The following is a 6,491-nucleotide window of genomic DNA, read 5'->3' on the forward strand; positions in this document are numbered from 1 at the left end:
TAAAGGCAAATTGTGAAATGCTGCGGAGAAATCTGAGGTCAACATAGTCCTGGAGGCTCCTGAGGAAGTAAATTTGAATTGAAATAAGAAGGATAGGTAGGCATATTAACAAGGTAAAGCGACAGTGGGAAACATATTTTCTGCAGGAGAGACAGCCTGTGCAAAGTTTCTTTAGTAGGAAGAAGTTATGTAAGGTGTTCAAAAGTAACTACCAAGGCTGTAGCACTGAGAATTAAGGGAGAGAAGGACAAGATGAGTTTGATTAGGGACAGATTAGGCAGAGTCTTGTAGGCCATGTCAGAGAAGAACTAATTTATGTACAAAGCACATCCTTTCCACCCTTAATTTTTTGTTATATACAAAATGATCTATCACTATCAAGAGGGTTATATTATGCTGAGTGGGAATCCTTTTGTATTTGCCCTTTTGGCAGAGAGGGAGGATTGCCTTAAAAATATAGATATGAGTTCACAAGCCACACTTGAGATGTACCAAATCCACATGTTCCAAAGCTCGTCATCAGAATTCAGTATTTAAAAAAAAATCTCCCCTGCAACTCAGATGCAAAGAATTTACGGACTAGTATGTGGGAACCACAGGTTTCAAGGAACAAGTGCTACAATTGTCTTTCCCAATTTAAAAGCAAAAAAATGGAGGTTAAGCAACATCGCTTTGGTTGCACAGTTAGCTAATTGCATAGCTGAAATTCTTTCACAGGCAGCTTGACTCCAGAACCTGTGATTTTTAAACCATATGCTGCAGTGGCCATTAAGGACATCTCTGATGATGATATGAACAAGTTGTTTAAATATTTTAAGCTTTGTGCAGTGGCAGCATTGTAACCAATGAGGCTTATCCAAGGCACGATTATTGCTAATTAAATATCTTATTTCTGTTTCCTTACATTTAAACAGAGGAAACTGGGCTACATGATTTCTTCATTCCCTCTAGGAAAGAAACGTTTTGTCTACCTCACTTCTCATAGTTTGGAAATGAACAGCAGTGTACAATATGAGAGTATGGAGGAAACTCATCACCATTCACAGCTGCCGATTACATATGTACACACCTGATATGTCATCAGTTCACACTTTCAGGTTCTACGACCATATGAACAAAACATGTTTTGTTCAGGCCTCCAAGAATATTTGAAAGAAGCTAAGGTCCTTTATTTTAACAAAAATGAAGGAGAAGCACATGTGTATTCATTTCTCAGGGAAGAATAGACCCAGGACTGGATTTCTGATGATCTGGGTGAGAGAAGCCCACAGGTGCATTGTATGGAGCTGCATGAGAGCCAAAGAACAGGTTTCAGGGTGTATACCAAGTCAACTCAAGCAGACAGCCAAAACAAAGCATCCATTCAAATGAGAAGCTGACAGTTTTTCCAATACTGAGAAGAGAGCAACAGCTGATATGGAACCTGTAGTTTCTATTCAACCCAGTCTGGAGAGAAACATTGAGCTTAGAAAACTTGCTTGAGCTTGAGAAATGATGACGAGATACAAAGGCCGAGTGCTGCAGGGACTTTTTATAATTCACCTGTGGCATTTTTCTGGGTTAACACACTAAAGAGGATCAAATTTCTTTTCCCTCTCTGCTTTTCACATTTTATCTGACTCATTTTATCTGTCACATCCTTAGCGTTGAGCTAATTAAGGAAGGAAATTCTGAATATGACCACAATATTATTTTCCTGTAAAATACATCACAATCTCAGAACTCATTTGTTTCAAAAACCCAATTCCCTGTGGCAAATGAGAGGACAGGTACACTGCACACTTGAAAGACTTTTAAGTAATAATTAAGCTGTGATTAGAAACTGAATTTATTAAATTACTTCATAAATGCTGCTTAACACCAAGAGATTATTTAGGAACAGGAAACTCCAAGGTATTTTTATTGAAATAATAATTATCCTTCTTTTCTACATATAAATTTTCTTCTTAAAAGTTTGTGCTTAAATATCATTAAGCGACAGTCTGAGACATGGGTGATTATCAGAGAAGATCAAGAGAAACGACTTTTCTACAGTTTATTGACCAGGGAACAATTTCTCGTCATTTTGCTCCCCGACAAGGAATAAATATCTGACAAGAGAGTAGCATTTTCACAAACGATTCTTAAAAGACCAAGTTCTGTGAAAACATCTTCATCTCAGTTTCTTTTATGGTGCATTTTTGTTTTTCTTAAAAAGCATTACTTTTATGGTGGAGTATTTTAATGTCTCTATACATAAAATGAAGCAAATTACAAAAGTGAAGGGGAAAGAACCTATATTTAAAGGATCATAAAAATGGAGTTTTATTGAGGTCCGTAGTTGCTTTTAAGTATCTTAAGTTATCATGATCATATACCATCTAAATATTGATAAATCATATGTCTACTAATTTGGAAGTAGTAGAGGTATATTTTAAAATAAATTCTGTTTCACAATGTTATGTAAGTAATAACTGAGTATTCAATGTGCTAATCTTGTCCCTTGCAGTATTTTATTAAAATTATACATTGGAGTATTTCCATATTTAAGATCCATAAACCTGAAGAGACAGATGGCTAAATGCTGCACAGATAAATGAAAATGATGAAAAATTTCAGAAAGGTTACTGTAGTACTGTTAGTACATTTATCCACCATGCTAGTTCAATCTGCTTCTGTCTAGACAACTTAAATATTGAGGACCTTTTCAATTAGGAAAATAATTTTTATACTTCATTCAACCTGTGTTAGTAGAAACCACATATATTCTTACTTACATTATAATTTATTCATAGACAAAGTGCTGCATTTACTTTATATCCTGTCATTCTTAAGTGCTATGTGTGTTAGGCAACATCTGTTATTGAAAATTATGGCTCATCTTTTCAAAAATTATTTAGATTTTGGACAAGTTTGTCGAAGCTTGATATCTTATGTAGGAAGTATTTAATAAAACTATTTGAAAAAATGGGTGCTAAATATGCTAAACAACAATTACCCAGAAAAAATTTAGAGTTTGAGTTTGAGGCATGCCAAATAAGTTGAAGCATTATTTCATTTATTTTTCCTCTGACTTGTCTCTTGGACAAGAAGCTTAGGGTGTGACAGAAAATAATGGATAAATAACCCAGGAAACAATAACCTACAATAATATAGTTAAATGTGGTAGCTTTAACACATGAGCTCATACCAGTACTTCCTGAAATTACACTGAATTATACTGAATACATAAAAATATTATAAACCTATGAGTGATTGTGAAAGATGAGGTAACACCAAAGATGATTTTGCAAATCAACACAATTTTGCAAAAAATAGACTGATGAATCATAAATGAATTAGCTAAATATAGAAAGATGAAAACTTACAACCATGCAGTATAAAAAAGACCACTACTAAACAAATTAATTTGTTTCTCAAAATGCCCAAAAGAAAACAGTCAGAGGCACTAGGTAACTATGAAAATAGGTTGGAGATAGTTTGATTAAGAAGTAATCAGGCAGACTGTCACTCCAAATTCACTAAACTGGGTAAGTATCACTCTTACTCTGGCAGGAGAAAGGAGGCATATTGGTGGAAGAACTTTAACAAAACAGTCTCTGTTCTTCTGCCCCTTAGACACTATAGAAAGATGGGACTTGTTCTGCCCAAAACCGAGAACCAGAAGAATAAGAGTTCATCTAAGAATAAGTCTCCTGCCTTCTTTACCTTAAGTGTTATGAGAATTCTGACAGCCAAAGTTATTACAACTGCGGTCCCATGCCCCATAAACACACACACACACACACACACACACTCTCTCTCTCTCTCTCTCTTAAGATCCATCAAACCAGCAAAATATTGGTGAGAATAAGACCCAAACAATGACGTAGTTCCCACCTGATTATTCTACTCTAAAGCCCAAAAGAACAAATCATACCCCAACAAAGGGTCCTCTATTAGTTTGCTAGTCTGCCATAATTAACTACCACAAACTAGGTGATTTAAAATAACAGAAATGTATTATCTTGCAGTTCTGGAGGCAAACGTCTGAAATTGAGATGTCCACAGGACTATTCTCCCTCTGAAGGATCTGGGGAAGATTCCTCCATGCCTTCTAGCTTCTGGTGGCCATGGACACTCCTTAGCTTCTTTGTTTTCTTCCCTCTGAAAATTTTGTGTGCCTGATTCTGTCTCTCTTTCTTCTTATAATGGCACTACTCGTTGGATTTAAGGCCAACTCTAAACCAGTATAACCTTATCTTGATTTAACTATTCCATCTGCAAAGACCTTCTTTCCAAATAAAGTCACATACTGAGGTTCTGCGTGAACACGGATTTTGGGGAGGTGCTATTCAACTCAGTGGAGATTCCCACTATTTTATTGTTTCAAGTGTGAATAATTTGTCCAACCTGTATCTTCTCTTCTTTTAGTGGAGGAATAAGACCATGTGATTGACAGTTACAGATCCATAAAAAGGAAGAGAAGAAAGAAAATTTGTGCATAAAAACAAAATTAAATGAGCAAAACAGATGCTTGCTAAAATATCTTTTGCTTCTATAAAATTGTGTAACTCAAATTTATATTTTATTTCAACAAATGATACAGTTTATATGCATTAAAAATATGACAAATTTGATTGGTATTGGTTAAGATTTGCATCTGTCAAAAATTTGTACCATTTTTATCTTCTGAATAAGAATTCTTCAAATATAATATTTATTTTAAAAATCAGTGAAATGTATTCAATATTTACTACAGCAGCTACTTAAAAACTACCTTTTCTAAGCATAATATAAAGATACAGTCTCTACTTCTGTATATCTAATAGATTTAAGAACTAACTATTTAAAGTGACTTTCATGATTGAAAATTGGTTTACCCTATCATTTAATGTTTGTTTTAATAAAAATCTGGTTTTCTTTTTTCCTAGGAATATATCAAACAAGCACAGCAGCAACTACAAATGGTATGCTTCTGTAAGTGGCTTTCTATGATTTATTATTGTGGAGAATAAAAACAAGTATGCAGATTTATCTTACCTTTTCTTATCGTCTAGAAATCCTAACCTCAAATATGGAGTTCAAATTTCTGATATCTGTTCATTCGGATTCCTTCCGATATAGTTTGTTATGTTTTATATTTCAAGATGTTTGTTTGTTCTGCTAGAATAAATATATGATGGTGTAAATAGAGAAAATAAGAGTTTTCTCTATTTTCATATAACTCCAGCTCCTAATATCTATGTAATCTAACAAGCTACTTACCCTAAGCCTCAATGTTTTCCTTTGAAAAAGAATAATGTCCACCTTACCAGATCTTTATGAAAATTAAATGAGATAATGTATTTAGCACAGCATTTAGCATCATATCATGTTCATTTATTCATTCTACTTATCTAAACGTCTTTTAAACTTCTGTATCAGTGATTATCAGTTACAGAAAACGATGTTAAATTAACAGAGATAAAATATGACCTAATGAAATTTAGGATAATTAAATGCCCCCAAAATGGGGCTACAATCACTAAAACTATAACTATATATAAATTCTATGTTAAAAGGTGTTACATAGCATGGGTACTGTAAACTCACGAACCTAAGTTTTATTTGTCTCAGATTAATCTGATTACTTTTATTAACCTATGTATACTCTGTAGGTCTTCTCCCTTGCCCTAAAATATCTTCTCTACATGTCTTCATCTTTGAAATCTTGACAAAAGCAGTAGACTTATGCTGCATCAAGATGAGTGATAAAGCAGCACAACAGATGACAATCCTTCCCACTGTAACTTCAGTGTGGTGTACCCAGACTGAGGCACTGCTTCCCACTCATGAACTGCTGCAACCTAATTTTGAGTCAACGAGACACGATTTCACATAGATTTATCTCTGTCCCCAACAGAGTGGTGAGTACAATGTTTGATATTCCAAATAAGCATTTCTGGAACGAAAACTAATTCTGTAGGTCTTAGTGTTTACTCACCATTATTGTTCTATTTGAGCAAGTTCCTTAATTTTCTTACTTTTAGCACTATCCTCGTTATATGTAGTTGTGATTTTTCTAATAGATGACAAAAACTATAACGTGTCATTTTATTTACAGTACCCAGTTGATACATTCAGACACTAGATAAATATTTGTTGAATAAATAACCTATAGACTTCAAGGCTACATTCTTATTGTTTATAAAACACATTATAGTGATTTAATGCAATAATTACATCATGCCTTACTTTAATTATTGAATTGTACTTATTTTCTCCTAAAACATTTCAAAATGCATAAGAAGTGATTAGGGAAATATAATATTTTTATGAAGGTTGTCAGATAAATTATTGAGCAAAGATTTTAAGCACACCTGCACAAGCTCATTTAAAAGCAGAAGATACAAAGTTGTTTGCCTAGCACAAAAGTGCTATGGTGATAAAAGAGAAATTATCTGCATTATATTTTATTTCCAGATGGTACTATGTTATAAAACTGGAGTCTAAATTATTGCAGAAAAGTGTCTTTAAAAATAGATCCTGCA

General features: G+C 33.8%; 1 non-coding gene across 1 annotated transcript; it reads left to right on the forward strand.

Annotated features, from left to right (window-relative positions):
- The first annotated feature begins 816 nt into the window (after positions 1 to 816).
- On the forward strand, positions 817 to 953 carry LOC126961977 (U4 spliceosomal RNA). Its single transcript, XR_007728543.1, has one exon. It is a non-coding gene; the product is annotated as a U4 spliceosomal RNA (small nuclear RNA).
- Positions 954 to 6,491: the final 5,538 nt, after the last annotated feature.

Source organism: Macaca thibetana, chromosome 8 (assembly GCF_024542745.1).
Source record: "Macaca thibetana thibetana isolate TM-01 chromosome 8, ASM2454274v1, whole genome shotgun sequence".
Lineage (NCBI taxonomy): Eukaryota > Metazoa > Chordata > Mammalia > Primates > Cercopithecidae > Macaca > Macaca thibetana.